Raw genomic sequence first — 12435 nt, 5'->3', positions numbered from 1 at the left:
TTTATTTCCTTAATATCATCTAATTTACTGTTTTTCTTTTATGTTTAACTAGCAGGGGTGCCCAACGTTGCCCGGGTGTTTGGAGGTGTGTGTTGAGCAAAAAAAAAAAAAAGTGGTAGTAGGCAGGCAGGCTCGAACCCATACCGCAAAGGAGGAAAAGAACGTAAAAAAAGAGTTGGTAATTAACTTTTGCCTGGGTGGAGGATATTGACACAAAGACGAAATAATTGTTAATTAGGGTTATCTTGGATGATTTGGGGAGCCGGGAATGGATTAATCGGTTTTCAGTTAATTTCTTATGGCAAAATTCTTTCAAAATATGAAAAATTCGAGATACGAGCTTCATCTACGAACGAATAAGAGGGGCCACTGTATTTATTTCATTACAAATATATGAGGAAAATGTAGAGGAACTGAAGAAAGTCAATCGATGAAGATTCTGGAAATAGGAAGGTTGGAAAAAAGTAAAAGCTGTACGTAGACCACAGTCGAGACTGGATGGACAGGGAATGCAAGATCCTGAATAGCTGGAGATGTGGAAACATCCTAGGCAGCATGAGATGATGTCAGAGAGATTGATGTCAACATCCCTGAAGAGATGTGATGAGATATCTCAGGTAGGTCCAGTTCGTGTGAATGTGACCAAGGTCTGGATTCACAGGAGCATGATGGTCGAAAATTAGCCCAGAAGGGGGCTAATGAGAGGTGAATTAGAGCTTTTATGTGAACAGTCCCGGGGATATTACCAGATGACCTTGCTAGTTAAAAGCAGTTTGATTGCTGATACGAAATACATGAAGAGAAAGAGAAACAATTTCGAGAACATTAAAAATATTGTTTGTAAATATGATTGTTTTGTGCTATCTAACCATGTTTTGTCTAAAAGTGACCTTAGATAATGGAAAGGTTTGGCTGCTGTTGGAAAATCACCTAATTCATATGCATAGGTGATGTGGCCAATTAGCCAATCAAAGAGAATCTGAGTATGGCATAGTGAACAGGGATTGGTTGGATCAAAAAACTCAGACCTGCACAATGAACCACAGAGTGGGTAAAAAGTCAGAGTTGTAGAGAGTTGTTGTTTGGGAGTTCGTAGTTACTGTCCATCACCACCTCATGCAAAATCCCCTCGTTCACTGACCAACCGATAAAAAACAATAAAAACAAAAAAGGTCTCGTGTGAATTACTATCGAGAGATTGTCAGTGAAAAAAATATGGCATATATTTTTATTTTATTTTTTCTCCTGTAAATAATTGTACATAATTACCATTTTCTTTGTAATCAGAATTATTTTAATAAGTAACCCTTACAATGAAAACTGAAACTTGCATCAGAGTCGATTATTCACCGATTGTCAATGATTGTGAATAACTGCAGATGAATGATACCAAATTGAAGTAATTTTTGCAGCAAACAGCCAACAAAGAAGAGCAGATCGTCCAAATACCACCCAGCATCCGGCCTACAGCGGCACATCAACCCTGTCATTGTGGAAGCGGCTGAGATTGTTCTATTGGACTTCTGTGGGTGTTTGGATCAGAACCACATAGGACTACACTTGTGACTGGTGAACACCACGGTTTTCCTCATGTTATATCTTAGCTGGAGGAGGCCAGATCTTTATAGTGTTATAGAGTCAAGTGCCAACAGGTACTGGAACAAAGAGCTAGAGGCTACAGGCAGTAACCACTGGAAGGAGCTAGGGCAGGAACCACTGGTGCAAGAAGGAACTGGAGCTGTGGGAGTAGATGTTGCTGGAAATACTCACTGCAGTCGGAGCAACAAGAAAGAGTTGGAGAAAAGCTGTAGGACTGAGTTGAAAAGTGCAGGAATAAGTGGGAGCTGGAGGAGAAGCCACAGAGGTGGAGCTGGAGCTGGACCTGGACCTGCAGGAGCTGGAGCTGCAGGAGCTGAGGCTTCAGGATGCAGAACTGGAACTGCAGGAGTCAGAGCAGGAACTGGAGTTGTGGATGGAGCAGACAGCAAGGTGTAAAATTGCATTTTAGTAGTTTTTATATTACCCTTCTGTTACCCCCTCCTCCTGACTGTGCATCTCATCCATAGCCTTGAGCCACTGGAGGGGCATAGGCCATCCACAACTTTGTAGATTTTTTTTGTTCCGAGGAGTTCTTTTTTGGGAGTGAGAGTGCTGGTCCCACATTCAACCTTTCCAGAAATACATACAGTGCCTAGCCTTTACAAATAATCAATCTGGTACTAGCCAGGCTTAACGTTGCTTAAATTCAGTGATCTGGCGAGAACCCGTATGTCAATGTGATTGTACCATACACTCCCCCTTCCCTCTCGACTGTATCTGTTGCTATTTATTTGCTTCCCTACGAAAACAAAATGTGACACAAGGTCGTTTTTAATGTGGGGGAAAACCAGCTCCCCCAAAAGGGGCACTCTGGAAGTAGGCAAAAATAAAAATTTTCTTAGTATAGAAGGGTTTCTCCTCCATTGACTAAGGACAAAGTAACTTAAGTGTAGCATCAGAACAGATACTACACTGTGATCTTATTTGTTTTATTTAGTTTGGTGTGTCCGGCTCTGGTATTATCTAGTACCAGAGCTTCATTTGGGTAACACTGAACTTAGGCAGTAGGCCATTAGGGGGAAGTGGGAGTTGAGGGTCATGTAACTACTTTGCTAAAACTTTATTGAAATTTTATTAACCCTAAACTAATCACTATCATCATAATGCCTCATTCTCTCCATAGCATTTACTTACTTAAAATATCTCCAGATGCTGTGATTTTTTTTTTACAATTCTGTGAAAAGAAAAAAACATGTACAGCAGAACCAGGAGTCACACTAACATTGTATTCCATATCATAACCTGAAAAAACTGTATCTTGGGGTTCTACTCTATTTACAGCAACAAAAGCAAAAAAGTTATATACAAGCTTAAAGCTTTTGGGTTTTTTTTATTAAACATGAAATGATGGGGAGACTAAGAAACACCCAAAACAGAAAGAAAAAGAAAACAACTCAATCAAATGCCTATGGGGACGAGTTAGTAAGGCCCTACCTACCTATTTCTAAGTGTGAAACGCCCACTGTTTTCCAACAAAAGTCGAAAACAAGCAGGTCATTCCTTAATGGGGAGTTGGGGACTTAAGAGTAATCTTTCAAAAACAAATTAAGTCAGAACGTAAACATAGGGAATGGACAGGAGAAAGAATACATGATCCGTGGTCTTTTTGTTTTTATTGCAACGCAGGCAGAAGGGCAGCACATCATCCCTTCCTTCGTCTCTGGCGAGTCTGTTGTAGAGTGGCAGTGCATCCCAGACAAATCGCCAGATCAATGAAAGTTCTGAATTGTTTAGGTAATTCCAACCTGGCGCCCAATTCCACTGTAAACAGACCTCCTCCCCCGACATATGTAGCAACTCCACCAGCATATCCTTTGCAGTACCCACCAACTAAGTCCTTATACAGTCTCTTTCTAGACCAAGTAATACCCTAAGTGGCTGGTTATGAGTTGAGGAAAGGAGCGCTCAACTGCAGGGACCTATGAAGAATCCAACTCAGAAAAGTCAACCTTTCAGCGTGTCAATAACACTCCAGATCGGGCATCCCCAAGCATCCCACAGTAAGACTTTGCGTACAGACCTGTCTACAAATATACGGCTTCCCCCTCTTCCAAAGAAGTGAGGAGAAGAGCTGCTCAAAAGCCTTAAGACAGTTCATAGGGGAAGTATGGACATGTGGTAAAGAATCAACGGAAAGACGTAAATGGTGTGCACCTCTGCACCATCCTTCAAAGATAATTTCCTTCAGATCCAAGTCCCTATAGGCGATTCGACCTTATTCTCTACCTTTAACCAATTCTTTTCCAGTCGAAGACCAAACCAAACTCCAAGGATACCAACCGGACCATCTGACTAGCTGAAATTGCCTGTAAGTGTGATAACTCTCAACCAGGCTCCCAACTACAGGCCAATGGACTTGCTATGGTTAACAACGGACCCTGTGACATTTTCATACTCAGCAAGCACCTGAATCTACTTTGATGTCGTTACGGCTTGACATGCACATGGTGATATCATCGGTGTATGTGGACACCCTGGTACATTTTCTGCCAGGTAGAGCAATGTCGTGCAGGACTGGCCTCACCACCTTGTCCCTTAACTTGTGAAAGAAGGGCTCCAACACTAGGACATATAGCAGAGGCAACAGTGGACAACCCTGACCCACCGACTGAGAGACCCCAAATGACTCCTAGAGCCTACCATTTATCTGAACCACTATATTCGGTCTGAGATACAGAACAGAGACCTACTTACGGAAATCTGGACCAAAACCGGCGGTCTCAATAATAGATTCCAAGACACCATGTTCGACCCTATCAAAAGCCTTGGACTGATCAAAATTGATCAGCACGGCTTCTGTGTCATATTCTATCTCCTCTAAGATTGTGCACACCAAATACAAGTTGTTTTGAATCGATTTCCCCATCACAGCATAATTCTGATCTGGTTTGACCAAGTCGCTGATGACAACCTGCAGTCGGTTTGCAAGAACTTGTGCCAAAATTTGCAACTGTGTTTAGCAGAGTTATGGGCCTCAGTCATCAAAATCCTCCCCACCAAGCCGATCTCTTTTCTTCAGTAATGTGACCACTCCTTTGGTACCTGTTCAGGGATGGATCCCTGAACGAATCAGTGGTTAAACACATCCTTCAGAAAAGGAACAAACATGGGTGACAGCCTCAAATACATTTTGTAGGGTAGACCTGTAACAGAAGCAAATGGAACTTTTTTCTTCCTCGAATCAATGCCTCTCCCCTGTGCTATTTGGCCACATACTGACCAATCAGGGGTACGGCGCATTGATCCTTTCTATCCCCTAAGGAATTCGGCCAGCATTCGGTTTGAAGAATAAGAACTCTTCCTTACTGAGAGAGACACCAAACGGAACGGACCCTTTTTCTTTGCTCTCCCCACCTGGGTGTTATTTCAACCAGGATTGACGATTCCACTGGAATTACTACCGTGATAGCACCAGGTAGCCGGAGTCCAGCTTTTGACCAGGAACATATCACCCGGTACACATTCTCCTCAATAAACCTTTTCTGTGTTACATTTTATGAAGTTGTTGTGTTCGTCATTTCAGAAGCTTGTATGGAATTATTTATTTTTTTAGGTTATGCTCTAAAAGCATCAAAACACTAAAGACCATCGAGATTTGTTATAGCCAACCTGCTTCAACGCAGTAATGATTTCACGCTCCTTAACCATCCCATCACTGCTAGCCACTTGGGCTGCAGTAAGACAGAGCGAGCCAGCTAAATAGCTGCCAAACTCCTGGCTGCAGAGTCTGGAGAGTTGGGTGAAGCGTTACTCCAAATGCTCACAAAACCCTTTGCCAAACCTGCAAGTTGATATGAGAGTACGCCCTTCCAGGTTTTTCACTTTCCGAATGTACCTATCCAAGCTGCAACATAAGACAGCCTTATGCTCAACAGCGGCAATGTTAACAGCTCTGTTACAGACGCTATTTAACTTAGCTCTAACTACTTTACTTTCATATTGCTCACTAGCCAAGCGATTGAAGTTCCCCTTAACTAACGCTATCTGTAGGGGATCTCCCCCAGCCACCACCCGGATCAACCTATCTTCTACATGCTTTTTCGTTCAAGCCCTAGTTACAGCGAGGTGTTGGCTATATTAGACGCAAAAACATATAATTGTGGCCTTAAGCTTAACCCACCAGCTACTCCCAATAATTGCCCCTCTAACTTCTGCTGAATTAGTGATGTTAGCTATTTTCGGAAATTGACCATCTCCATCAAGGAGGTGTTCAAATTCCAATATCCAGCCAACCTAGGTATATCACTTAACTTCAAACAGGCCATAACCAGTTTACCAGTTTATGACCTAGCCAGTTGAATGTGGGACAAGATAGAAAATCTACATCACCCCTTCTAATTAACATTCTGTCCAGGTAAGTACTCAGACAGAAGGCTGCATTAGTATGCCACGTCTACATCTCCCTCCCTAGGTGATCCAAATGAAACCTGTTGACAAGATCACACGAGACTGCTTTTACACCTATCCGGCAATCTATCTCCCCCAACCTTATCTATCTTGAGGTTCAGGATTGCATTACAGTCCTTCATTAACAATGCCCCTACCGGACCTGAGAGAAAGCCCTCCACATGACAAAAAAAAAAAAGGAAACCCTCTCACTAGTGATATTGCGCACGTAAACTGCAACAATCTGTAACTTACCGCTTTTAATGGCAACATCGACCATGACCAGCCGTCTCTGAGCGTCCACATGAACTACATTTACAGTCACAGATACAGTGTGGTTGATAGCACAAATTCCCCACGACTATGAAGATTACCATATGCTGAGTAAATGTCAAAGTTGTTTGTCAGCCCATCACAATCCCCAAAGCAGGTACATCTACCTCAAGGGCCACAAGATCCCTCAGCACACGAGCAGCCTTGCTTTGGGATCTCATGCCCCTCATATTCAAAATAGCTAGGTTCAAATTCATGTTTCTGCAGGCTGACAATTTCGAGCCAGACCTCCCATGTCCAAGGGGAAGGTTACTGTCAAAGCCCTATATAGAGAGGGGTGAACTTAAATAGAGACCCTCCCTTCACATTTGACCTTGATTTGAGTTAAGGATGGATGTTCTTCCTCCATCAGATTGAGTTCAGGTATTGCCATCTTTGCCTCATTCAGTATTCTCCAAAGCGCCTTCATCCTCCCTTCCTTTTCTTTCTTTACAAACATGATGTGTAGAGGCGTTTCCAGAAAATTTCTTGGATCTTGTACTATTTTTACGTCGTCGACATAGAGGAAATTAGCTAGCTGTTTCAGTGTGTTCACCAGTCACAAGTGTAGGTGCGGCTTCTTCTTCTGGGCTTCTACCTCTTGGACTTATACAATCTTATCCTCCTCCTCTTCCTTTTCCTGCATTTTTGCCATTTCTTCTACTGGTAAGGAGGTGTTAAAGAAGGGAAGGGTATTCTGCTGTATAGGGGTTTGGGATTGGGAAATGTTTTCAGGAGGTTGGTGTTATCTATTTTGCCCTCTTTGTCTTCTTTAGCATTTTCTTTTCCTCCTTCTCTCCTGAGTCTTTTTTTTTTTATTCAATTTTCACCCCAAACAAGGCACAGCGCTACTTTGAAGTAGGGGGTTACTATTGTGGACATAATTTGCAAGGACATTATGAAGGGAGACAAGGAGCAAGATAAGGTATGGCATAAGGGCCTACTTCACAAGATTTCCAGCTATGGTATTACTGGAAATATTTTCTCAATCATTAGATCATTTCTCTCTGATAGGTCCATAAGAGTAGTTGTTGATGTGCAGAAATCAGAGGCCCACAGTATTAATGCTGGAGTCCCTCAGGGGTCCATCCTGGGCCCAACTCTCTTCCTGATTTACATCAATGACCTCCCAAAACACATACTTAAATCATTCGTTGACATTTATGCTGATAACACGACCATCTATGGCTACACATCAAAGGCCGTAAATGACAAAGTTCTCTCTGATTCTCTCTCCTCTGATCTTGAGCGCGTGGTACAATGGGAGAAGAGGTGGCTGGTCACTTTTAATGCATCCAAAACCAAGCTTCTATCTTTACATCATCAACGCTCTGATCCCCATCTGGCATCAATTGAAATGTATGGCTCTCGTCTTGGGGAGGCTCCATGTTTTGATAAACTTCTGGGTTTGACCTATACTCCTGATCTGAAATGGAACACGTACATCAAATCTGTTGCCAGGGACGCTGGGAAAATGGTGGGGTCCTTCTACCGCTCCAGAAGATATCTCACTACTGATGCAATTCTCTATCTATATAAAAGCCAAGTACGTCCAAGGATGGAGTACTGCTGCCACATCTGGGCAGGAGCTGCTAAAAACAGCCTATCCTGCCTTGACAAAGTACAAAATAGACTTCGTAGTTTAGTGGGGGATGCCCTTTTCTCTTCCCTGCAACCTCTCTCCCACAGAAGAGATGTTGCAAGCCTGTCTTTGTTTTATCGTTATTTCCATGGCAGGTGCTGGTCTGAGCTCCAATCCCTCGTCCTCCCTCGCCAATCTTTCACGAGAAACACCCCTCTGGCTGAAACCACTGTCAATAATTTTCCCCACTCTTTATCTGTGCCTAAATCAAAACGTAGATTCCATGAGCAAAGCTTCTTTCTTAGAACTGCACGCCTGTGGAACTCTCTGCCGCTTGCCTGTTCCCCACCTGACTACAACTTGGACGTCTTCAAGTCCAACATAAACAAACTCCTGACAAACCGCCCCCTTAAGTAAGACACTCTATCAAAACCCTCAATACTAATGATTACTACAAAACTATCTCATTGATTACTGTACACGCAATAACCCTTATCCCTGAGTGGCCTGTGTTAAGTGGTGACCCCAATGTAAAAAAAAAAAACGATGTCTCCTCACATTACTCTTGAACTTCTGCATGTCAGTACAGTTGAGAAAGCAGAATCCTGGAAGGGAGTTCCAAAGTCTAGCAGTTCTGTGGAAGAAACTAATGGAGTAGAAAGCCTTCTTACACCGAGGGATCTCTACTGTGAAGGGGTGGGATTTAGCTGCTTGTCGGGTTTGTTGGGGGTATTCACATCGAGGGGGTACAAGTGCTTGCAGTTCGTCAGAGCATTCACCACTAAAGTACTTGTACAACAAGCAGAGGGATGCAACATTTCGTCAATGGTACAGCCTAGATGACAGTTTAGGACCTACCAGGTTGGCGACTGTCTTTTGGACCCTATCTATATATATATATATATTTCTTTAACATTAATATTGGCGATTGAGTTTAATTTAAATTTGCTGGGTTAAGTTTTCAAAAATGGTTCCTTCAAGAAAAGAAATTAAGACAAAGCTGACGGCAAAGAAATTCAGGATTAAATCAACTGTTGCAATATTGGTGTGCTGATAGAAAAGAACTCTCTAACTTCTTTTAACTTCCGTTTCTACTCTCCGGAAGTGAGTTACTTCCCTTGAGTTTTTCCTTCCTTTCTCTTCCTTTCCTTGAAGTAACAGGTCTCATTTCCCGGGTCTGTTCTTAATAAAATAAAGCTTATTTAAAGTTCCCTCCGTATCAAAGTTTTTTCATTACAATTGGACAAAACTAGCTTGTCGCCATCTGAATGTCTGATTATTTCATAGTTCTGTGATGGTAGAGTCACAGATCTAACTTATCATATTCCAATAATGTCCTTGATATAAAAATATGATTATCGGACTGTTAAGATTTGATTGATCAGATATTGGTTAAATGAAAAGATGCACAATAAATTCTATAAATTGTGTGATAAATATGAACACAGAACGAAGGATTGTTCTAGGTTCCAAACTTACTGTTCTGCTTCTTGGCATTTATTCTTTGGCAATCTTGCTTGCGGTACCTATAGTATGTTCAGCAGTCAGACCTTGGAAAGCATGCGTTGGGCAGACAGAATAAACTGGAATTAATTCCACATAGACAACGTATTGTGTTCAGGATGCTTTATTAACTAGGGGGGGGGGAAATCTGAAACAATATATAAAAAAATAAAAGGAATTATAAAAAATAAATTCTGTGCGAGAAAAGGAGAGAAAAGAGAAGAAAAAGGCGAGAAAAGAGAAGAAAAAGGAGAGAAGAAATAAGTCTACGAGGAGTCCCCCCCCCAAAAAAAATAAATAAAAAAATAAAAAGAGAAAATAAGCTACAATTCCTGAAAATTGAAGGCAGAAAATACACGCTGTTTTCTACCATGCATGATAAGTTAAAGAAATAAGTGGAGAAGAATATATTAATGTACCTCATGGCTGTATAGAAGGGGCCTGGAGTTGAAAGAAAAAGCAGTCTTCTCAGTTCAAATTCGGCAGAAGTAGCAAATACACGAAAACGAAGGTATGACATCACATGATAATGTGAAGTCTCGCCGGGGGGGGGGGCTACAGTATAAAAATAGTGAAGATTGTAACCCCAAGTTTTGTTACATAAAAAACAGTGTTTACTCCAAACAAAGGGGTAGAAAAGAAGGAAAATTAACAGAAAGGCTTAAAAGAAAAGCTCACACAGAGGTCTAAACAAAAACGAGATTCCAACTTGAAAAACTTGTGACGACTGAATGCATCCCTTCTTCAAAAAACGTCCTATCTGGAGACGTGACACATTGTTCAAGATTTAAATATGCAACAGAGGTCTATTTATGTAAAAACTGTTTGGGTTCTCACAAGGAAATGAATTGTCCAGGGATAAAGGGATTTCCCTACCTGTGCATTTCTTGTGGGGCCGGGACATATTTTTTTGGTGATGTGCACGAAATCAGTACTTTGTAGGTAAGACTTCCATACTGTCTGCTTACGATGAGTGAATTTGTTTCATTCTACATGTGTTAGTTAAAAAAATAAGAGAGAGTTCTCCAGTCATTTGAATTGTCTTATTAACACTGGAAGCCAAAGTTCATTTTTTCCAGTGCTATATACAAAAAATTGGATTCTCAAGAGGGTATTAATTTGAAAACTGATAGAATGCCCATAAGAACATTTCTAGGTACCAAGAATTTTGATCTTCATCAACTTGAAGTGTTTAAAACTTGGGTCACAGAAGCCCTTTTTTTTTTTGACTGCATTATTTACTGATGAGTTAAACTTTAAAATCTCTCGCTTGCAGAGATTGTAGCTAATATAAAAGAAACGGAATTCCTGCAAATTGAGGGCAGAAAATACACACTGTTTTCTAAAATACATGATAAGGTTCAGAAATAAGTGGAGAAGAATATATTAACATACCTTACGGCTGCATAGGGGAGCGCCTTGCCGGAGTGGAAAGAAAAGGCAGTCTTCTTGGTTCAAATTTAGCAGTAGTAGCAAATACACCCAAGTCCAAGCTATGATAACTTAAACCATTTAACCTTAGATGGTATTGTAGGTTTGGATCTTATCCAATGCCTTAAAGTTTTCTTAATTAAATGTCTGGATGGATCTGCTTGACAGACTACAAATAGTATAATTCTCTTTGGACAAATAAGTTGTTTTTAGGGGAAGGATTTGAAGAAGGTTAATAGCCAGTATAGCTTCCCTTTCTTCTGCAATTTACTTGTTCAAGCTACATTATTGAAGGAGTATTGAATCCTGTCTCTTTATTTCCTGATCTGTAGGGACCATTTTTTTTTTTTAGGAATCCTCTGTCAAACCCAAAATAAAGAGTTTCTTTTTCTTGACTCGATCGGAATAGACAGGGAATCCAATTTGTCATCCTATGATGAGGACAAAATTAAAGTTTTCAAAGAAACTATTATTCTGAAGGAGAAGTGTTAGCTTGATCTCCCTTGGGATGAGAACAACATATCTCAGGTGTAGTTGAATTATATTCCTTCCTTGAAGATTTTGGATAGAGTGGTGGACTCCTTAGAAAAAAAAAGGAACTATATGAAATCTATATAAAGGTCTTCTGGGAGTATGAAAAAAAATGGACATTATTTTGCACAGATGAAAATATCAATTGATGAAATTGTTTTGGTGAAGATGCCAAACCAAATCAGGCCATTCTAGAGTTTTGGTAAGGTTCTTTGTCTCATTTCCTGCATGATGGCATGTCAGGATATGTACTGAACCAGGGGAATGAACAAAAAAGTTTCCAGTTACTTGTGGACTAAAACAAGGCTGTGTTCTTGCACCTACTCTTTTTTCCCTTATATCTTGCTACAATATTGCACAAATTTCCCCCAAATAACCCGGGGGTGAGCATTAGGTACCGATATGATGGGGGACTTTTCAAGTCTGCTAGACTAAAATCTCAAAACCTTGTGAAATTTCAACACATCACAGAGCTCCAATATGCAGATGACAACATGGTCCTTTGCCATTCCAAGGAAAACATCCCGAGATCCATAAACAACTTCACAGCAGACTACCACTGCTTCGGACTCTCTGTTAATATTGGTAAGACAAAAGTGTTAGTACCCAACACCATTTTACAGGACATAGGTGCCACAGGGCTTATGAAGAAGAAGTCCTACCTAACTAATATTCCTGGTGAACCAAGTGCAAAAGAGATCCATACAAGTGCACTTAAGGGAACAGTGAGGATACTAAAAAGAGCTCTTGGTTGGTTTCAATAAAAAGCAGGGCAATGGTGGCAGCTGGTTTGGCTGCCCCATACCCAGCATTACAATCTTCAAAGGAAGAAAATTAAAAAAAAAACAAAACGAAAAAAAAAACACTCCTCTTGAGCAAGTAGATCACTTTCCATATCTCGGTAGCATAATATCGGAAAAGTGCTCAATTGAGAATGAACTAGAAAGCCAAATTGGCCTTGCCTATGGAGCTTTCGGTAAACTGACAAAGCATGTCTTCAAAAATAAACATCTATCAATAAAAACTAGACTCATGGTATATGACGCGATTGTTATCCCTATGCTTTTGTATGGGTGTGAGACCTGGACTAT

Source organism: Euprymna scolopes, chromosome 37 (assembly GCF_053919585.1).
Source record: "Euprymna scolopes isolate OS-2025 chromosome 37, ASM5391958v1, whole genome shotgun sequence".
Classification (NCBI taxonomy): domain Eukaryota; kingdom Metazoa; phylum Mollusca; class Cephalopoda; order Sepiida; family Sepiolidae; genus Euprymna; species Euprymna scolopes.
Note: the sequence above shows the minus strand (reverse complement) of the source record.